General features: G+C 43.1%; 1 protein-coding gene across 2 annotated transcripts in view; it reads right to left on the bottom strand.

Moving 5' to 3' along the window:
• Positions 1–23,179, bottom strand: part of LOC128684975 (lachesin) — a 557,865-nt gene that overhangs the window by 530,532 nt on the left and 4,154 nt on the right. Inside the window, exon 1 of one of the 2 annotated variants that reach the window (XM_070098924.1) lies at positions 1,537–1,618. The exons of the other annotated variant lie outside the window; for it this stretch is intronic. The gene's annotated coding sequence lies outside the window, so the exon portion shown is untranslated. Of the gene's footprint in view, positions 1–1,536; positions 1,619–23,179 lie in introns of those variants that run through there. 2 annotated transcript variants of the gene reach the window in all.

The following is a 23,179-nucleotide window of genomic DNA, read 5'->3' as shown; positions in this document are numbered from 1 at the left end:
TCATGTGAAGCACCAGACTCACCACCACCATCATGTGAAGCACCACAGACTCACCACCACCATCATGTGAAGCACCACAGACTCACCACCACCATCATGTGAAGCACCACAGACTCACCACCACCATCATGTGAGGCACCACAGACTCACCACCACCATCATGTGAAGCACCACAGACTCACCACCACCATCATGTGAGGCACCACAGACTCACCACCACCATCATGTGAAGCACCACAGACTCACCACCACCATCATGTGAAGCACCACAGACTCACCACCACCATCATGTGAGGCACCATAGACTCACCACCACCATCATGTGAAGCACCACAGACTCACCACCACCATCATGTGAGGCACCACAGACTCACCACCACCATCATGTGAGGCACCACAGACTCACCACCACCATCATGTGAGGCACCACAGACTCACCACCACCATCATGTGAGGCACCACAGACTCACCACCACCATCATGTGAAGCACCACAGACTCACCACCACCATCATGTGAGGCACCACAGACTCACCACCACCATCATGTGAAGCACCACAGACTCACCACCACCATCATGTGAAGCACCACAGACTCACCACCACCATCATGTGAGGCACCACAGACTCACCACCATCATGTGAGGCACCACAGACTCACCACCATCATGTGAGGCACCACAGACTCACCACCACCATGCGAAGCACCACAGACTCACCACCTCCATGTGAGGCACCACAGACTCACCACCATCATGTGAGGCACCACAGACTCACCACCACCATCATGTGAGTCACCACAGACTCACCACCACCATCATGTGAGGCACCACAGACTCACCACCACTATCATGTGAGGCACCACAGACTCACCACCACCATGTGAGTCACCACAGACTCACCACCACCATCATGTGAGGCACCACAGACTCACCACCACCATGTGAGTCACCACAGACTCACCACCACCATCATGTGAGTCACCACAGACTCACCACCACCATCATGTGAGGCACCACAGACTCACCACCACCATCATGTGAGTCACCACAGACTCACCACCACCATCATGTGAGGCACCACAGACACCACCACCATCATGTGAGGCACCACAGACTCAGCACCACCATCCTGTGAGTCACCACAGACTCACCACCACCATCCTGTGAGTCACCACACTCACCACCATCATGTGATGCACCATAGACTCACCACCACCATCCTGTGAGTCACCACAGACTCACCACCATCATGTGAGGCACCACAGACTCACCACCACCATCATGTGAGGCACCACAGACTCACCACCACCATCATGTGAGGCACCACAGACTCACCACCACCATCATGTGAGGCACTACAGACTCACCACCACCATCATGTGAGGCACCACAGACTCACCACCACCATCATGTGAGGCACTACAGACTCACCACCACCATGTGAGTCACCACAGACTCACCACCACCACCATGTGAGTCACCACAGACTCACCACCATCATGTGAGTCACCACAGACTCACCACCACTACACTCACACAATTGTAACTGAAGAAATAACAGGTATATATGTGAGAGTAAGAGAGTGTACGTGCGTCCTCCACCAACACTCACCTCACACTGACCAGTGATCACCCTCACTCACTCTCATCCTCACACTCACTCATATTATGAAAATAAGATGGACGTCCTATAACGCTGCTTGTGAAGGCTCCTGGGCCCCTGACCCATCCTCCTCTTCCTCGGATTAAACCCCATTACTTCCCATACTCCAGCCGCTGTGTCACCTCCCACCTGCGGGTTTATTATTATTATTATTATTATTATTATTATTATTATTACTGGTATTACTATTATTATTAATATTATTATTATTATTATTATTATTATTATTATTATTATTATTATTATTACTGGTATTATTATTATTATTATTATTATTATTATTATTATTATTATTATTATTATTATTGTTATTATTATTATTACTAGTATTATTACTGGTATTATTATTATTATTATTATTATTATTATTATTATTATTATTATTATGATTACTAGTATTATTATTATTATTATTATTATTACTGGTATTATTATTATTATTATTGTTATTATTATTATTACTGGTATTATTATTATTATTATTATTATTATTACTGGTATTATTATTATTATTATTATTATTATTATTGTTATTATTACTGGTATTATTATTATTACTAGTATTATTATTACTGGTATTATTATTATTATTATTATTATTATTATTATTATTATTATTATTATTATTATTATTATTATTATTATTATTATTATTTTTTTACTATTATTATTATTATTATTATTATTATTATTATTATTATTATTATTATTATTATTATTACTGGTATTATTATTATTATTATTATTATTATTATTATTATTATTATTATTATTACTGGTATTATTATTACCTGGAGTTTACCTGGAGAGAGTTCCGGGGGTCAACGCCCCCGCGGCCCGGTCTGTGACCAGGCCTCCTGGTGGATCAGAGCCTGATCAACCAGTCTGTTACTGCTGGCTGCAAACCAACGTACGAGCCACAGCCCGGCTGATCAGGAACTGACTTTAGGTGCTTGTCCAGTGCCAGCTTGAAGACTGCCAGGGGTCTGTAGGTAATCCCCCTTATGTATGCTGGGAGGCAGTTGAACAGTCTCGGGCCCCTGACACTTATTGTATGGTCTCTTAACGTGCTAGTGACACCCCTGCTTTTCATTGGGGGGATGGTGCATCGTCTGCCAAGTCTTTTGCTTTCGTAGTGAGTGATTTTCGTGTGCAAGTTCGGTACTAGTCCCTCTAGGATTTTCCAGGTGTATATAATCATGTATCTCTCCCTCCTGCGTTCCAGGGAATACAGGTTTAGGAACCTCAAGCGCTCCCAATAATTGAGGTGTTTTATCTCCGTTATGCGCGCCGTGAAGGCTCTCTGTACATTTTCTAGGTCAGCAATTTCACCTGCCTTGGAAGGTGCTGTTAGTGTGCAGCAATATTCCAGCCTAGATAGAACAAGTGACCTGAAGAGTGTCATCATGGGCTTGGCCTCCCTAGTTTTGAAGGTTCTCATTAACCATATTATTATTATTATTATTATTATTATTATTATTATTATTATTATTATTATTATTATTATTATTATTACTGGTATTATTATTATTATTATTATTATTATTATTATTATTATTATTATTATTATTATTACTGGTATTACTATTACTGGTATTATTATTATTACTGGTATTATTATTATTATTATTACTGGTATTATTACTATTATTATTACTGGCGTTATTACTATTATTATAATTTTTAATAGCATTATTATTATTATTATGTTATTACTGGTATTATTACTATTATTATTATTCTTATTATTGCAGCATACACAACTGGTGGAGTATCTTACAATGGTCAAGTGTGGATCATCAACATTGAGAGCGGACGCAGCATCTTTGTGCTGGTAAAAGTCTGGGTAGAAATGTGTTGTTTATACATAAAATTATAATAGAAACAAAGCCTTTCCTGGCTGTCTAGCTTTGTGGCTGTCTGATTGTCTGTCTGGCTGTTTTACTGTCTCTGATTGTCTGTCTGGCTGTTTTACTGTCTCTGATTGTCTGTCTGGCTGTCTCTTTATCTGGGTGTCGACCAGGCTGTCTTAGTGTCTGCCTCTCTGTCTAGCTGTCGACCAGGCTGTCTTAGTGTCTGTCTCTGTCTAGGCGTCGACCATCCTTTCTAAGTGTTCGTCTGCCTGCCTGGCGGTTTCTCTGTCTGGGTGTCGACCACGTTGTCTTTGTAACCGTCTGCCTTACTGTCTATCTGGGTGTCGACCATGCTGTCTTAGTGTCTGCCTGCCATGCTGGTTGCCTAGGTGTCGACGAGGTGCTACTCCAAGCCAACAAATCGACCCCTAAACCTTGCGACTGCGAGGTAGGCTGCTACACCCCCTGCAGATCACTGGTGTGACTGGACGCTGCAGTGAGGCTAATCACTGGCTGGCTCCACCCTACCTAAAACAAACTCCCCCCCCCCCGGACACTACTAAACGGAACGCAAATTCACGAACCAGCAAAAGTCAAGGTAACAATGAATCTTCAATTTAGTGTGAAGAGCTTTTCACGGACATGACAAACAAAATCCCCAGGGCATTTTTTTATATATATCCCTCCCCCGGACCAGCGTTGCTATGACGTCCAGTGGAGGGGACAGATTGATGTAGCCTCGTTGTTTGACATCAGAGTGTGTGTACATTTGAGAGACGCGCACAGCATAGGGCCAAAAAAAATATGCTTGTTCAATTCGTTCTATTATTAATTCTGTGTGTTGTATGAAGCACGTATACGTTTGTTCACTCCCTGGTCCTCTACATGGATCCAGTGCATCAACTGGATCCCTCTTAAATTATGCGAAGCCAATTTGTGATCGTTATTTAAGGTTTGTAAAGAGGGAGGGGGGTCTGTGTTGATCTTGTGAGGGGGGTGTAAGACATATAAGGAACACAAACTAACAAATTTCATAAGGACCTGCTTTGTATGGGCCAGTAGGCCTTCTGCAGTGTTCCTCCATTCTTATGTTCATATATGGACCGTCAGTGTGGTGTTCTACATATAACAAGTCCGTTACTGTGGTCTTCAGAGAGTCATACACAAATAACTGGTCAGTTAGTGTGCTTTACCCTGGGGTATGAGAAGGCTTATTAACGAACACAAGCCTAACCTGACCTAACTTACGTCTGGGGACTAAAGAAAGGTTCCAAGACAAACTTTATCCTTTATGTACCAATGTACCATTGATCTGTTCTTAGATTTGGTACACAGCATCCCTAACTAGGTTAGGGCATTGGCTTAAGCCGGTGGGAGACTTGGACCTGCCTCACTCTGACCATCCCACAGACTGTCTTATAAAACACACATCAGAGTAAATGTACTCACTTTCAAGGAATAAATGTACTCTCAAGGAATGAATGTACTCTCAAGGAATAAATGTACTCTCAAGGAATGAATGTACTCTCAAGGAATAAATGTACTCTCAAGGAATGAATGTACTCTCAAGGAATAAATGTACTCTCAAGGAATGAATGTACTCTCAAGGAATGAATGTACTCTCAAGGAATGAATGTACTCTCAAGGAATGAATGTACTCTCAAGGAATGAATGTACTCTCAAGGGATGAATGTACTCTCAAGGGATGAATGTACTCTCAAGGAATGAATGTACTCTCAAGGAATAAATGTACACACCTTCAAGAACCTGTTCCAGTAGTCTTTTTTCTCCAAAATACACAATTAAAAGTTATAATCTTTATTATTATTGTGAAAATTTTTATAATCTTCCTAAATATATGTGTAAATTTGAATAATATATGTGTAAAATAGAGTCTGATTTGAGCTACAAATTTAGAGTGAAGATGGGTGTGTAGCGGCCTGGGAGTGATACAGGGAGGGACGCTGAGAATTTGGCGGTGAATCACTGGTTATTACAGCTGAGTGTTTTATTAATGTGAGTTCCAGGCAGCTGTAATCTTTGTGTGCTGGAGTGTGGAGAAATTTGTCCCTGAAGCCGTCATAATAAGCCGGCATTGGGAAATTTCAGTGATGCTGCGTCATTGCAACTCACCCAGGGAAGTACCCCATTGTTACCTTATAATTATTGACTGGCCAGTTTAGGTTCTGATTGTTAGGTAGGCGTTAGGACCTGCTTTACAAATGACTAATGAAGAGCTAATCTGTCTATGGTGAGTACTCCAGTTTCATTCTATAACTTTTTTAAATACGTATAGCATATCATTTACCAGCTTTGGATCCAACAACCCCCCGTCCTTTTCAAGTCACAAACCCATCATACATTCCACTCACTATCATAATTTACCAATATTATTGGCATTATTTTTTTATATTGTGATATTTGATAGGCTCGACTTCGTGGGTGGGAGAGAGTGTGTGGGTCTGGAAGGAGAGGCTTGGTGAGGCCTAGTGTCTAAAATCCCACATGGTTCTGAGATACAACTAACACTGATAACTACAATTTGTTGCCAAGTTGTGCGTCCCTTAAATTATATGGACGAAATATTTCAGGAATGTACCTGTGAGCCTCATTCCCATAATTTCCCACAACAATTAAAACTCTTACATGATAACACTCTCCTTAATGGCCATACACATATGTTGACGCGGCCCAACAAGAGGCCTAAGGTGTACATAGTTCACACCAAGGTGCAACAAGAGGCCTACTCACGATAAAGCATTATCCTCTCGCCTCCGACAGTAACAAACCCATCTTCGAATCAAGATACATAACTTGCACATGTGTCTTACTTATAAAGTTGACGGTATTGTATACCATTATCATCCACATTGTCAGACACTGCAACACCGATATCTTGACATAGAGGAAATCTTCCATAACTATCAGAAAGGCTGGATTTGAGAGGGACTTGCCTAGTAGGCTTCCTAGTAGGCTTGCTACTCTGTCCTCAGTATTTACATTAGTAAGCAAGCTTATTCAGGTACAGGAACACATAAATACAGTTACATAAATTGTCATATATGTAGATTACCTAAGATAGCCCAAGAAAGTCAAAGTGACTTACAGTTACTGATACTAGTGGCCCCCGCCTCTCCTCTGGTCAAAATTATCTGCGCCACAGTTTTAACAGTACCATGTCAGTCTCAGGCTTCATAATTCAATTATAATCATAATTTTTAAAGAGGTGGAGGGGTAAGCCAGTAGAAGGCCTCGGTCAGATGACCAAAAGCTCCAGCTGCGGGTCATCATATGACTAAGACCAGCGTCAGGAAACATTTATCCTGTTTCCTGACAAACCTTACCTAACCTGACCTAACTTCACCTTCACGTTTCTCCAGACTACGGAGTAGGACTCTTCTCCAGGCTGAGGGACTGACCACCTCAAAACTACGTCTCCGAGGGTAACGCACTGATTACATTGTCTTTACATCTCGTCTGCTGACTCCTCCGTACTCGACTGAAGTAGCCTACTGTGTAGGCGAAACGTTTCGGAATAAAGATACACATGTTGCACATGTGTCTTCTCGTATTAACTTGTCGGTATTGCAAACAATTATCATATAACTACCTTTGCTGAACATTAAGAAAATTATAATAATATTGGTAGAATTACCGACAATAAGTTAGGCAAAAGGACACAAATTGCTAGTGTGGGTCGCATCCTGGGGACAAAATTGACCTAATTTGCCCGAAATGCTCAGCATAACAAGGGTCTTTCTATATAGTCATTGATGTCAGCTATGGTCTGTGTACCTTATACATATACTTATAGAAATAAATGATTTATTGTTATTATTATTATTATTATTATTATTATTATTATTATTATTATTATTATTATTATTATTATAAGTGCAATAAAACATCGACCTAAACATTGCTGTAAGGACAAACTTTTTTTATAATAAACCCAAATGTCAGTGGCAACTTTAAATTCGTATTTTCCGATAAACAAAGCAAACTGAATGTTAAATTCTGCAAGTCTGATAATAAAAATAATAATCCCATAACTATTATGAGAGAATTTAGAAAAAATAACAACAGTTAACAGGTAAACATTGTTAGGTAACAACCTGTCGGTATTTTATACCATTTTAATGTTCAACGGGTAAACATTACTCACGACTAAGTTTGTTTTAGTTACCCATCAATAATGCACATCTCTCAGTGTATATGAACCTGGTGTATATACACACCAGTGTATATACACTAAGTAGTATATATATATACATTGTTTTAGAAAGACAACTGACTAACACTAGAATGTATTCAATGATCGCACTAACATATAGAGGTTAAAAAGACAGTACGTATATATAAACGGAGAGTGAGGTGGGACGCATGGTGGCGTGAAGAATGACACACTGCGACGAGGACTGGTAGATGATGGAATTATGTGACTCCTGTACTGCTAGGCAGGTGTTGCTTTGTATTTCCAGTGTTATGTTCTGTGGTGTCACTGATACCATAGATGATACTACTCAACCAGGCAAAGCATCACCTACCTAACAACAGGAGTCACATGATCTTGTCTACCTGTCCTCATCCCATTCTGTCATTCTTCAGGTCGCACGACCGAAACGTTGCTTAATAAATATATCATAGTGTTTGTTTACGTGTTCATGTAACTCAATTTGTCGATATCTATTACCAAGGTTTAAACCATATATACCTTGTATATATACTTAGCGTATATATACACTGAGATGTACACAAGTCTCGGTGTACAGAGTTAGAGAAACACTTTCATTTGTACATACATTGAGAGATACACATCTGAGTAAATACACACATTGATGTATATTTATACGCTGAGATATAAACATCTACCGGTTTATATACATTGAGAAACACACCTCCCGATGTACTAGTATAATAGTCTACTAGTCTGTCTACTACACGAGGGTCATGAACAAGGACGGATCTACAATGAAACTAGTGAAGCTTATGCTTGAGGGGCCCCTAATCTCGAAGGGGCCCCAGAAGCCACTTTAGTCGCTCTGAAAGGGCCCCCCATAACAGTTCAAGCTTCAGGGCCCCAAAAATGTAAGTCCGCCACTGGTTATGATACTTCAGTGCTTAAAATACTGATTTCAATAGATGCCTACACCTCTCCGTATATATATATATATATATATATATATATATATATATATATATATATATATATATATATATATATATATATATATATATATATATATACCGACATACACACGTCTCTCTGCGTATTTAACCACAGGCGAGTCTGAGGCCTCGTGGAAAACCAGTACCGAGAAGAAATTGACAAAGAAATTTACAGAGATAATCTACAAATGTGAAATCGAAAACCAGTCAATATTTTAGTCCGTTCAGTTTGAGATTTTTTTTTTTTTTTGGGGGGGGGGGAGTGGGAGGGTGAATTGAGAATTGTTCCAGCCGTTTTATTGTCACTCACTAGAAATTAAAGGAAAAAAATGAGGTGGTGGTTTTTAAAGGGGGATGGGGAGTTTAGAGAGCAAACTCGTGGAAATTCTTTGTCAGCGGCGGCGGCGGCGGCGGCAGCGCCGCCCGACGTTTTTGGCGCGCACTGTTTTGGCGCGCAGAGGAAAGTATAATTCATATGGCAGGAAAAATGTATTGCCGCCATACATCTATCACAGCCGCCATACATCTATCACAGCCGGCATGCATCTATCACAGCCGCCATACATCTATCACAGCCGCCATACATCTATCACAGCCGGCATGCATCTATCACAGCCGCCATACATCTATCACAGCCGCCATACATCTATCACAGCCGGCATGCATCTATCACAGCCGGCATGCATCTATCACAGCCGCCATACATCTATCACAGCCGCCATACATCTATCACAGCCGGCATGCATCTATCACAGCCGGCATGCATCTATCACAGCCGCCATACATCTATCACAGCCGCCATACATCTATCACAGCCGGCATGCATCTATCACAGCCGCCATACATCTATCACAGCCGCCATACATCTAACACAGCCGGCATGCATCTATCACAGCCGCCATACATCTAACACAGTCGCCATGCATCTATCACAGCCGGCATGCATCTTTCACAGCCGCCATACATCTATCACAGCCACCATGCATCTATCACAGCCGCCATACATCTATCACAGCCGACATGCATCTATCACAGCCGCCATACATCTATCACAGCCGGCATGCATCTATCACAGCCGCCATACATCTATCACAGCCGCCATACATCTATCACAGCCGCCATACATCTATCACAGCCGACATACATCTATCACAGCCGCCATACATCTATCACAGCCGACATGCATCTATCACAGCCGCCATACATCTATCACAGCCGACATGCATCTATCACAGCCGCCATACATCTATCACAGCCGGCATGCATCTATCACAGCCGCCATACATCTATCACAGCCGACATGCATCTATCACAGCCGACATACATCTATCAAAGCCGCCATACATCTATCACAGCCGGCATGCATCTATCACAGCCGCCATACATCTATCACAGCCGGCATGCATCTATCACAGCCGCCATACATCTATCACAGCCGACATGCATCTATCACAGCCGACATACATCTATCACAGCCACCATGCATCTATCACAGCCGCCATACATCTATCACAGCCGACATGCATCTATCACAGCCGCCATACATCTATCACAGCCACCATGCATCTATCACAGCCGCCATACATCTATCACAGCCGACATGCATCTATCACAGCCGCCATACATCTATCACAGCCACCATGCATCTATCACAGCCGACATACATCTATCACAGCCGACATACATCTATCACAGCCGACATACATCTATCACAGCCACCATGCATCTATCACAGCCGACATACATCTATCACAGCCGACATACATCTATCACAGCCGCCATACATCTATCACAGCCGGCATGCATCTATCACAGCCGCCATGCATCTATCACAGCCGGCATGCATGTATCACAGCCGACATACATCTATCACAGCCACCATGCATCTATCACAGCCGCCATACATCTATCACAGCCGCCATACATCTATCACAGCCGACATACATCTATCACAGCCGCCATACATCTATCACAGCCGACATACATCTATAACAGCCGCCATACATCTATCACAGCCGACATACATCTATCACAGCCGCCATACATCTATCACAGCCGACATACATCTATAACAGCCGCCATGCATCTATCACAGCCGCCATACATCTATCACAGCCGGCATGCATCTATCACAGCCGCCATACATCTAACACAGTCGCCATGCATCTATCACAGCCGGCATGCATCTTTCACAGCCGCCATACATCTATCACAGCCGCCATGCATCTATCACAGCCGCCATACATCTATCACAGCCGTCATACATCTATCACAGCCGACATACATCTATCACAGCCGACATACATCTATCACCGCCGCCATACATCTATCACAGCCGCCATATATCTATCACAGCCGCCATGCATCTATCACAGCCGCCATACATCTATCACAGCCGTCATACATCTATCATAGCCGACATACATCTATCACAGCCGACATACATCTATCACAGCTGCCATACATCTATCACAGCCGCCGTACATCTATCACAGCCGCCATACATCTATCACAGCCGCCATACATCTATCACAGCCACCATACATCTATCACAGCCGCCATACATCTATCACAGTCGCCATACATCTATCACAGCCGCCATACATCTATCGCAGCCGCCATAGACCTATAACAGCCGCCATACATCTATCACAGCCGCCATACATCTATCACAGCCGCCATACATCTTTCACAGCCGCCATACATCTATCACAGCCGCCATACATCTATCGCAGCCGCCATACATCTATAACAGCCGCCATACATCTATCACAGCCGCCATACATCTATCACAGCCGACATACATCTATCACAGCCGCCATACATCTATCACAGCCGCCATACATCTATAACAGCCGCCTTACATCTATCACAGCTGACATACATCTATCACAGCCGACATACATCTATCACAGCCGCCATACATCTATCACAGCCGCCTTACATCTATCACAGCCGACATACATCTATCACAGCCGACATACATCTATCACAGCCGACATACATCTATCACAGCCGCCATACATTTATTACAGCCGCCGTACATCTATCACAGCCGACATACATCTATCACAGCCGACATACATCTATCACAGCCGCCATACATTTATCACAGCCGCCGTACATCTATCACAGCCGACATACATCTATCACAGCCGCCATACATCTATCACAGTCGCCGTACATCTATCACAGCCGCCATACATCTATCACAGCAGCCATACATCTATCACAGCCGCCATACATTTATCACAGCCGCCATACATCTATCACAGCCGCCATACATCTATCACAGCCGCCATACATCTATTACAGCTGCCATACATCTATCACAGCCGCCACACATCTATCACAGCCGTTATAACATTTATCACAGCCGCTATAACATCTCTCACAGCCGCTATAACATCTATCACAGAGCCGCCAAACGTCTATCACAGGAACTATAACATATATCACAGGAGCTACAACTTCTATCACAGCCGCTATAACATCTATCACAGCCGCTATAACATATACTAACGCGATTTTGGCGTTCATTTAACAACGCGTATAACGTCTATATACGTTGTACCAAGTACTTGTAGAAATAAAGATTATTATTGTTATTATTATTATTATTATTATTATTATTATTATTATTATTATTATTATTATTATTATTATTATTATTATTATTATTATTATTATTATACAGGGGGTTTCAGAAAGAATGACCCAATTTTAAAGCAGTATCTATAAAAATTGGGTCCACGTATTTGAAACAGCGTGTATAAATGGTAGAATTAGTTATAGTGTCGTTGGTATTATGGTAAGAGCGAGGCGTCAGCGGCGCCGCGGGAGGCTGGTAATGTCTTGGGGTGACTTCAACAGGTGTACGGGAGAAGCTGCTTACCTTAGCCGCGCCGCTAACTTCAGCGAGAGGCGCCGGTAACTTCAGTGAGAGCCGCCGGTAACTTCAGTAACAGGCGCCGCTAACTTCAGTGACAGGCGGCGCTAACCTCAGCGATCGGCGCCGCTCATACTAGCGGTCGGCGCCGCTAACCTCAGTGGTCAGCGTTGTTCACCTCAGAGAACACACACACACACACACACACACACACACACACACACACACACACACACACACACACACACACACACACACACACACACACAGTCATGGAGAACATTGGTGCCTAGAAAGGCATGAGCTTATTCACGACAACCAGCACAGTTACGAGGAAGGGAAATCCTGTGTCACAAACCTAATGGAGTTTTATAACGAGTTGACAAAAGCAAGACAGGAGAGAGGGGTGGGTAGACTGCATTTTCTTGGGCTGTAAGAAGGCTTTCGACACAGTTCCTCACAAGAGATTAGTGCAAAAGCTAGAGGATCAGGCAGGAATAACAGGAAAAAACGCTGCAATGGATCAGAGAGTACCTGACAGGAAGGAAATTAGTGAAGGTACGTGATGAGGTGTCAGAGTGGGGTACCTATGACGAGCGGGGTTCCACAAGGGTCAGTCCTAGGGACGGTGCTGTTTTTGGTATATGTGATGTGAAGCCAATGCGGAGAATTCAAGTGGACACGATGCAAGCCTGGTCCAACAATTGGCTTCTGGAGTTTAACCCCACCAAGTTCAAAGTCATGAAGACTGAGGAATGGCAAAGAAGAAAGAAGACCGCAGATATAGTACAGGTTAGGAGGCCAAAGACTGCAAAGCACACTCAGTGAAAAGGATTTTGGGGTGAGTAAAATACCGAACTCATCTCCTGAGGCGCACATCAACCAGATAACTGCTGCAGCATATGGGCGTCTGGCAAACCTAAGAATAGCGTTTCGGCACCTAAATAAGGAATCGTTCAAGACTTTGTACACCGTGTACGTCAGGCCCATATTAATATGCAGCAACAGTACGGGACTCACACCTGGTCAAGCACGTCAAGAAATTAGAGAAAATGCGAAGGTTTGCAACAAAACTAGTCCCAGAACTATTGGGTATGTCGTACTAGGAGAGGTTAAGGGAACTCAACCTGACGACACTGGAGGACAGGAGGGATAGGGGACGACATGATAACGACGTATAAAATACTGAGAGGAACCGACAAAGTGGATAGGGACAGGATGTTCCAGAGATGTGACACAGCAACAAGGGGTCACATCTGGAAGCTGAAAACTCTGACGAGTCACAGGAATATTAGGAAGTATTTCTTCAGTCAGGAAGTGGAACAATCTGGAGAGTGAGTTAGTGGAGGCAAGATCCATACAAAGCTTGAAGAAGAGGTATGATAAAGCTCATGGGAAAGGGAGAGAGTGGACCTAGTAGCGACTAGCTATGAGGCGGGCCCAGGAGCTGCGACTCGACCCCTGCAACCACATATAGGTGAGTACACACAATGAGAGGTGTATATACACTTAAAAGGTATATATACACTAAGAAGTGTATATATAGACTAAGAAGTGTGTGTATATATATATATATATATATATATATATATATATATATATATATATATATATATATATATATATATATATATATATATATATATATATATATATATACAGTGAGAAGTGTATATATAAACTGAGAAGTGCACATATACACTGAGAAGTGTATATATACACTGAGAAGTGTATATATACACTGAGAAGTGTATATATACACTGAGAAGTGTATATATACACTGAGAAGTGTATATATAAACTGAGAAGTGTATATATAAACTGAGAAGTGTATATATACACTGAGAAGTGTATATATAAACTGAGAAGTGTATATATAAACTGAGAAGTGTATATATACAGTGAGAAGTGTATATATACACTGAGAAGTGTATATATACACGAAGACATGTATATATATACACTAAGAGATGTATAACATTTATAATAATTTATATATAACGACAGAACAAATCATTGCTCTTTCCTCGTGTAGTCGACAGTCTTGAAACTTGACACACTTAACACAGCGTTTTGCTGACTGAGATGAAACCTGCCTCAACCTCCCTGACAGGCTCATGATCCAAGGTACCGGAGGCAATCAGAGACCTTATTCAACAAGGGACGAAACAGAGGGGATAAACTGAGCGAAAAATCAACACAAAGGGGGGGGGGACAGGGACACACATCCATTCTAGTGACAACTGACAACATTTCGCCCAAGACCTTAAGCTCACCGTATGAGGGCGAAGTGTTGCAGCCAGACGTTACATTATATTGCATCTGTCCACAAGAGAGAGGGACGGAGTGTTGCTAGCGCTCCATCGACACCCGACTCGAGCCCCGTGCACTAATATAGGCCCAGACACCGTAACCAGACACCTGTGTAACACCTGTGAGACGCCTGTGTAACACCTGGGTAACACCTGCGTAACACGTAACACCAGGGCATCTTATTTTGGAGATGTTTCGCTCACCATTCGCTTCATCAGTCACTGATTACCTCAAATCAAGACTGAGAGACAGATTACCTTCTATCAAGACTGAGGGACTGATTACCTTCTATCAAGACTGAGGGACTGATTACCTTCTATCAAGACTGAGGGACAGATTACCTTCTATCAAGACTGAGGGACTGATTACCTTCTATCAAGACTGAGGGACTGATTACCTTCTATCAAGACTGAGGGACTGATTACCTTCTATCAAGACTGAAGGACTGATTACCTTCTATCAAGACTGTGGGACTGATTACCTTCTATCAAGACTGTGGGACTGATTACCTTCTATCAAGACTGTGGGACTGATTACCTTCTATCAAGACTGTGGGACTGATTACCTTCTATCAAGACTGTGGGACTGATTACCTTCTATCAAGACTGTGGGACTGATTACCTTCTATCAAGACTGTGGGACTGATTACCTTCTATCAAGACTGAGGGACTGATTACCTTCTATCAAGACTGAGGGACTGATTACCTTCTATCAAGACTGAGGGACTGATTACCTTCTATCAAGACTGAGGGACTGATTACCTTCTATCAAGACTGAGGGACTCATTACCTTCTATCAAGACTGTGGGACTGATTACCTTCCATCAAGACTGTGGGACTGATTACCTTCTATCAAGACTGTGGGACTGATTACCTTCTATCAAGACTGAGGGACTGATTACCTTCTATCAAGACTGAGGGACTGATTACCTTCTATCAAGACTGAGGGACTGATTACCTTCTATCAGGACTGAGGGACTGATTACCTTCTATCAGGACTGAGGGACTGATTACATTCTATCAGGAATGAGGGACTGATTACATTCTATCAGGAATGAGGGACTGATTACATTCTATCAGGAATGAGGGACTGATTACATTCTATCAGGAATGAGGGACTGATTACATTCTATCAGGAATGAGGGACTGATTACATTCTATCAGGACTGAGGGACTGATTACATTCTATCAGGAATGAGGAACTGATTACATTCTATCAGGAATGAGGGACTGATTACATTCTATCAAGACTGAGGGACTGATTACCTCCTATCAAGACTGAGGGACTGATTACCTTCTATCAGGACTGAGGGACTGATTACCGCCTATCAAGACTGAGGGACTGATTACATCCTATCAAGACTGAGGGACTGATTACCTTCTATCAGGACTGAGAGAATGATTACATTCTATCAGGAATGAGGGACTGATTACATTCTATCAGGAATGAGGGACTGATTACATTCTATCAAGACTGAGGGACTGATTACCTCCTATCAAGACTGAGGGACTGATTACCTTCTATCAGGACTGAGGGACTGATTACCGCCTATCAAGACTGAGGGACTGATTACATCCTATCAAGACTGAGGGACTGATTACCTTCTATCAGGACTGAGAGAATGATTACATTCTATCAGGACTGAGGGACTGATTACTTTCTATCAGGACTGAGAAAATGATTACATTCTATCAGGACTGAGGGACTGATTACCTCCTATCAAGACTGAGGGATTGATTACCTTCTATCAGGACTGAGGGACTGATTACATTCTATCAAGACTGAGGGACTGATTACCTCCTATCAAGACTGAGGGACTGATTACCTTCTATCAGGACTGAGGGACTGATTACCGCCTATCAAGACTGAGGGACTGATTACATCCTATCAAGACTGAGGGACTGATTACCTTCTATCAGGACTGAGGGACTGATTACATCCTATCAAGACTGAGGGACTGATTACCTTCTATCAGGACTGAGAGAATGATTATATTCTATCAGGACTGAGGGACTGATTACCTCCTATCAAGACTGAGGGACTGATTACCTTCTATCAGGACTGAGGGACTGATTACCACCTATCAAGACTGAGGGACTGATTACATTCTATCAGGACTGAGGGACTGATTACCACCTATCAAGACTGAGGGACTGATTACCGCTTATCAAGACTGACGGACTGATTACCGCCTATCAAGACTGAGGGACTGATTATCGCCTATCAAGACTGAGGGACTGATTACCACCTATCAAGACTGAGGGACTGATTACCTTCTATTAGGACTGAGGGACTGATTACCTCCTATCAAGACTGAGGCACTGATTACCTTCTATCAGGACTAAGGGACTGATTACCACCTATCAAGACTGAGGGACTGATTACCTCCTATCAAGACTGAGGGATTGATTAGCTTCTATCAGGACTGAGGGACTGATTACCTCCAATCAAGACTGATGGACTGATTACCTTCAATCAAGACTGAGGGACTGATAGCATGCTATCAAGACTGAGGGACTGATTACCTTCTATCAAGACTGAGGGACTGATTACCTTCTATCAAGACTGAGGGACTGATTACATGCTATCAAGACTGAGGGACTGATTACCTTCTATCAAGACTGAAGGACTGATTACATGCTATCAAGACTGAGGGACGGATTATCTTCTATCAAGACTGAGAGGCTCATTACTTCCTATCAAGACTGAGGGACTGATTACCTTCTATCAGGACTGAGGGACTGATTACCTCCTATCAAGACTGAGCGACAGATTACCTTCTATCAGGACTGAGGGATTGATTACCTCCTATTAAGAGTGATGGACTGATTACCTTCCATCAAGAATAAGGGACTGACTACCTTCTATCAAGACTGAGGGACTGATTACATGCTATCAAGACAGAGGGACTGATTACCTCCTATCAAGACTGATGGATTGATTACCTTCTATCAAGACTGAGGGACTGATTACATGGTACCAAGACTGAGGGACTGATTACCTTCTATCAGGACTGAGGGACTGATTACATTCTATCAGGACGGAGGGACTGATTACTGCCTATCAAGACTGAGGGGTTGATTACCTCCTATCAAGACTGAGGGACTGATTACCTTCTATCAGGACTGATGGACTGATTACCTTCTATCAAGCCTGAGGGACTGATTACATGCTATCAAGACTGAGGGACTGATCACCTTCTATCAAGACTGAGGGACTGATTACATGCTATCAAGACTGAGGGTCTGATTACTTTCTATCAAGACTGAGGGACTGATTACATTCTATCAGGACTGAGGGACTGATTACAGCCTAGCAAGACTGAGGGACTGATTACCTCCTATCAAGACTGAGGGACTGATTACCTTCTATCAAGACAGAGGGACTGATTACCGCTTATCAAGACTGAGGGGCTGATTACCTCCTATCAAGACTGAGGGACTGATTACTTTCTATCAGGACTGAGGGACTGATTACCGCCTATCAAGACTGAGAGACTGATTACCTCCTATCAAGACTGAGGGACTGATTACCTCCTATCAGGGACTGATTACCTCCTATCAAGACCGAGGGACTGATTACATGCTATCAAGACTGAGGGACTGATTACCTTCTATCAGGACTGAGGGACTGATTACATTCTATCAGGAGTGAGGGACTGATTACCGCCTAGCAACACTGAGGGACTGATTACCTCCTATCAAGACGGAAGGACTGATTACCTTCTATCAAGACGGAGGGACTGATTACCGCCTATCAAGACTGAGGGGCTGATTACCTCCTATCAAGACTGAGGGACTGATTACTTTCTATCAGGACTGAGGGACTGATTGCCGCCTATCAAGACTGAGAGACTGATTACCTCCTATCAAGACTGAGGGACTGATTACCTTCTATCAAGACCGAGGGACTAATTACATGCTATCAAGACTGAGGGACTGATTACCTTCTATCAGGACTGAGGGACTGATTACATTCTATCAGGACTGAGAGACTGATTACCTATCAAGACTGAGGGACTGATTACCTTTTATCAAGACTGAGGGCCTGATTACATGCTATCAAGACTAACGGACTGATTACCACCTATAAAGACTGAGGGACTGATTACCTCCTATCAAGACTGAGGGACTGATTACCTCCTACCAAGACTGAGGGACTGATTACCTTCTATCAAGACTGAGGGACTGATTACATGCTATCAAGACTGAGGGACTGATTACCTTCTATCAGGACTGAGGGACTGATTACATTCTATCAGGACTGAGGGACTGACTACTGCCCATCAAGAATGAGGGACTGATTACCTATCAAGACTGAGGGACTGATTACCTTCTATCAAGACTGAGGGACTGATTACATGCTATCAAGACTGAAGGACTGATTACCTTCTATCAAGACTGAGCTCCTGATTACATGCTATCAAGACTGACGGACTGATTACCATCTATCAAGACTGAAGGACTGATTACCTCCTATCAAGACTGAGGGACTGATTACCTCCTATCAAGACTGAGGGACTGATTACCTTCTATCAAGACTGAGGGACTGATTACATGCTATCAAGACTGAGGGACTGATTACCTTCTATCAAGACTGAGGGACTGATTACATGCTATCAAGACTGAAGGACTGATTACCTTCTATTAGGACTGAGGGACTGATTACATTCTATCAGGACTGAGGGACTGATTACCTTCTATCAAGACCGAGGGCCTGATTACATGCTATCAAGACTGAGGGACTGATTACCTTCTATCAGGACTGAGGGACTGATTACCTCCTATCAAGACTGAGGGACTGATTACTTTCTATCAGGACTGAGGGACTGATTACCTTCTATCAAGACTGAGGGACTGATTACTTTCTATCAGGACTGAGGGACTGATTACTTTCTATCAGGACTGAGGGACTGATTACCTTCTATCAAGACTGAGGGACTGATTACTTTCTATCAGGACTGATTACCTTCTATCAAGACTGAGGGACTGAGGGACTGATTACTTTCTATCAGGACTGAGGGACTGATTACCTCCTATCAAGACTGATGGACTGATTACCTCCTATCAAGACTGAGGGACGGATTACCTTCTATCAGGACTGAGGGACTGATTACCTTCTATCAGGACTGAGGGACTGATTACCTATCAAGACTGAGGGACTGATTGCCTTCTATCAGGACTGAGGGACTGATTACCTCCTATCAAGACTGAGGGAATGATTACCTCCTATCAAGACTGAGGGACTGATTACCTCCTATCAATACTGAGGGACTGGTTACCTTCTATCAAGATTGAGGGACTGATTACTTTCTATCAGGACTGAAGGACTGATTAACTCCTATCAAGACTGAGGGACTGATTACCTCCTATCAAGACTGAGGGACTGATTACCTTCTATCAAGACTGAGGGACTGATTATCTTCTATCAGGACTGAGGGACTGATTACCTCCTATCAAGACTGATGGACTGATTGCCTTCTATCAGGACTGAGGGACTGCTTACATCCTATCAAGACTGAGGGACTGATTACCTCCTATCAATACTGAGGGACTGATTACCTTCTATCAAGACTGAGGGACTGATTACTTTCTATCAGGACTGAAGGACTGATTAACTCCTATCAAGATTGAGGGCCTGATTCCCTTCTATCAGGACTGAGGGACTGATTACCTCCTATCAAGTCTGAGGGACTGATTACTTTCTTTCAGGACTGAGGGGCTGATTACCTCCTATCAAGACTGAGGGACTGATTACCGCCAATCAAATCTGAGGACTGATTACCCCTATCAAGACAGTGGGACTGAGTATCCCCTATCAAGACTGAGGGACTGATTACCTTCTATCAGGACTGAGGGACTGATTACCTCCTATCAAGACTGAGGGACTGATTACTTTCTATCAGGACTGAGGGACTGATTACCTTCTATCAAGACTGAGGGACTGATTACTTTCTATCAGGACTGAGGGACTGATTACTTTCTATCAGGACTGAGGGACTGATTACCTTCTATCAAGACTGAGGGACTGATTACTTTCTATCAGGACTGATTACCTTCTATCAAGACTGAGGGACTGAGGGACTGATTACTTTCTATCAGGACTGAGGGACTGATTACCTCCTATCAAGACTGATGGACTGATTACCTCCTATCAAGACTGAGGGACGGATTACCTTCTATCAGGACTGAGGGACTGATTACCTTCTATCAGGACTGAGGGACTGATTACCTATCAAGACTGAGGGACTGATTGCCTTCTATCAGGACTGAGGGACTGATTACCTCCTATCAAGACTGAGGGAATGATTACCTCCTATCAAGACTGAGGGACTGATTACCTCCTATCAATACTGAGGGACTGGTTACCTTCTATCAAGATTGAGGGACTGATTACTTTCTATCAGGACTGAAGGACTGATTAACTCCTATCAAGACTGAGGGACTGATTACCTCCTATCAAGACTGAGGGACTGATTACCTTCTATCAAGACTGAGGGACTGATTATCTTCTATCAGGACTGAGGGACTGATTACCTCCTATCAAGACTGATGGACTGATTGCCTTCTATCAGGACTGAGGGACTGCTTACATCCTATCAAGACTGAGGGACTGATTACCTCCTATCAATACTGAGGGACTGATTACCTTCTATCAAGACTGAGGGACTGATTACTTTCTATCAGGACTGAAGGACTGATTAACTCCTATCAAGATTGAGGGCCTGATTCCCTTCTATCAGGACTGAGGGACTGATTACCTCCTATCAAGTCTGAGGGACTGATTACTTTCTTTCAGGACTGAGGGGCTGATTACCTCCTATCAAGACTGAGGGACTGATTACCGCCAATCAAATCTGAGGACTGATTACCCCTATCAAGACTGTGGGACTGAGTATCCCCTATCAAGACTGAGGGACTGATTACCACCTATCAAGACTGAGGGACTGATTACAACCTATCAAGACTGAGGGACTGATTACCACCTATCAAGACTGAGATAATGATTACCACGTATTAATCCCTGAGGGACTGATTACCCCTTATCAAGTTTGAGGTACTGATCTTATTAAAGACTGAGCAGGTGGCTAGTAACCCCTTCTTCTCTATACATTACTAAAGTTAAATAATGGGCGTTGTTCCCCGTGACGTCACGGCACACACAGGGCTCATATTTACCGCTGTAGGAGGAAGGTGATACTTTTACTTAGTGATGGTACTAGTGATACGAGGCTCGGATGGTACTAGTCTGACAAAGCTGTGACGTTACTACTGGTACGAGGCTCGGATGGTACTAGTCTGACAAAGCTGTGACGTTACTACTGGTACGAGGCTCTGACGGTACTCCTGGTATGAGGGTGTTACAGTACTGGTATGAGGGTGTTACAGTACTGGTATGAGGGTGTTACAGTACTGGTATGAAGGTGTTACAGTACTGGTATGAGGGTGTTGCAGTACTGGTGTGAGGGTGTTACAGTACTGGTATGAGGGTGTTACAGTACTGCTATGAGGGTGTTACAGTACTAGTATGAGGGTGTTGCAGTACTGGTATGAGGGTGTTACAGTACTAGTACGAGGGTGTTACAGTACTGGTATGAGGGTGTTACAGTACTGGTATGAGGGTGTTACAGTACTGGTATGAGGGTGTTACAGTACTGGTATGAGGATGTTACAGTACTGGTATGAGGGTGTTACAGTACAGGTATGAGGGTGTTACAGTACTGGTATGAGGGTGTTACAGTACTGGTATGAGGGTGTTACAGTACTGGTATGAGGGTGTTACAGTACTAGTATGAGTGTGTTACAGTATTGGTATGAGGGTGTTACAGTACTGGTATGAGGGTGTTACAGTACTGGTGTGAGGGTGTTACAGTACTGGTATGAGGGTGTTGCAGTACTGGTATGAGGGTGTTGCAGTACTGGTGTGAGGGTGTTACAGTACTGGCATGAGGGTGCTACAGTACTGGTATGAGGGTGTTACGGTACTAGTATGAGGGTGTTGCAGTACTGGTATGAGGGTGTTACAGTACTAGCATGAGGGTGTTGCAGTACTGGTATGAGGGTGTTACAGTACTAGTATGAGGGTGTTACAGTACTAGTATGAGGGTGTTGCAGTACTGGTATGAGGGTGTTGCAGTACTGGTATGAGGGTGTTACAATACTGGTGTGAGGGTGTTACAGTACTAGTATGAGGGTGTTGCAGTACTGGTATGAGGGTGTTACACTACTGGTATGAGGGTGTTGCAGTACTGGTATGAGGGGTGTTACAGTACTGGTATGAGGGTGTTACAGT

Source organism: Cherax quadricarinatus, chromosome 5 (genome assembly GCF_038502225.1).
Source record: "Cherax quadricarinatus isolate ZL_2023a chromosome 5, ASM3850222v1, whole genome shotgun sequence".
Taxonomy (NCBI): Eukaryota; Metazoa; Arthropoda; class Malacostraca; order Decapoda; family Parastacidae; genus Cherax; species Cherax quadricarinatus.
Note: the sequence above shows the minus strand (reverse complement) of the source record. Positions and strands in the feature narration are given on the sequence as shown.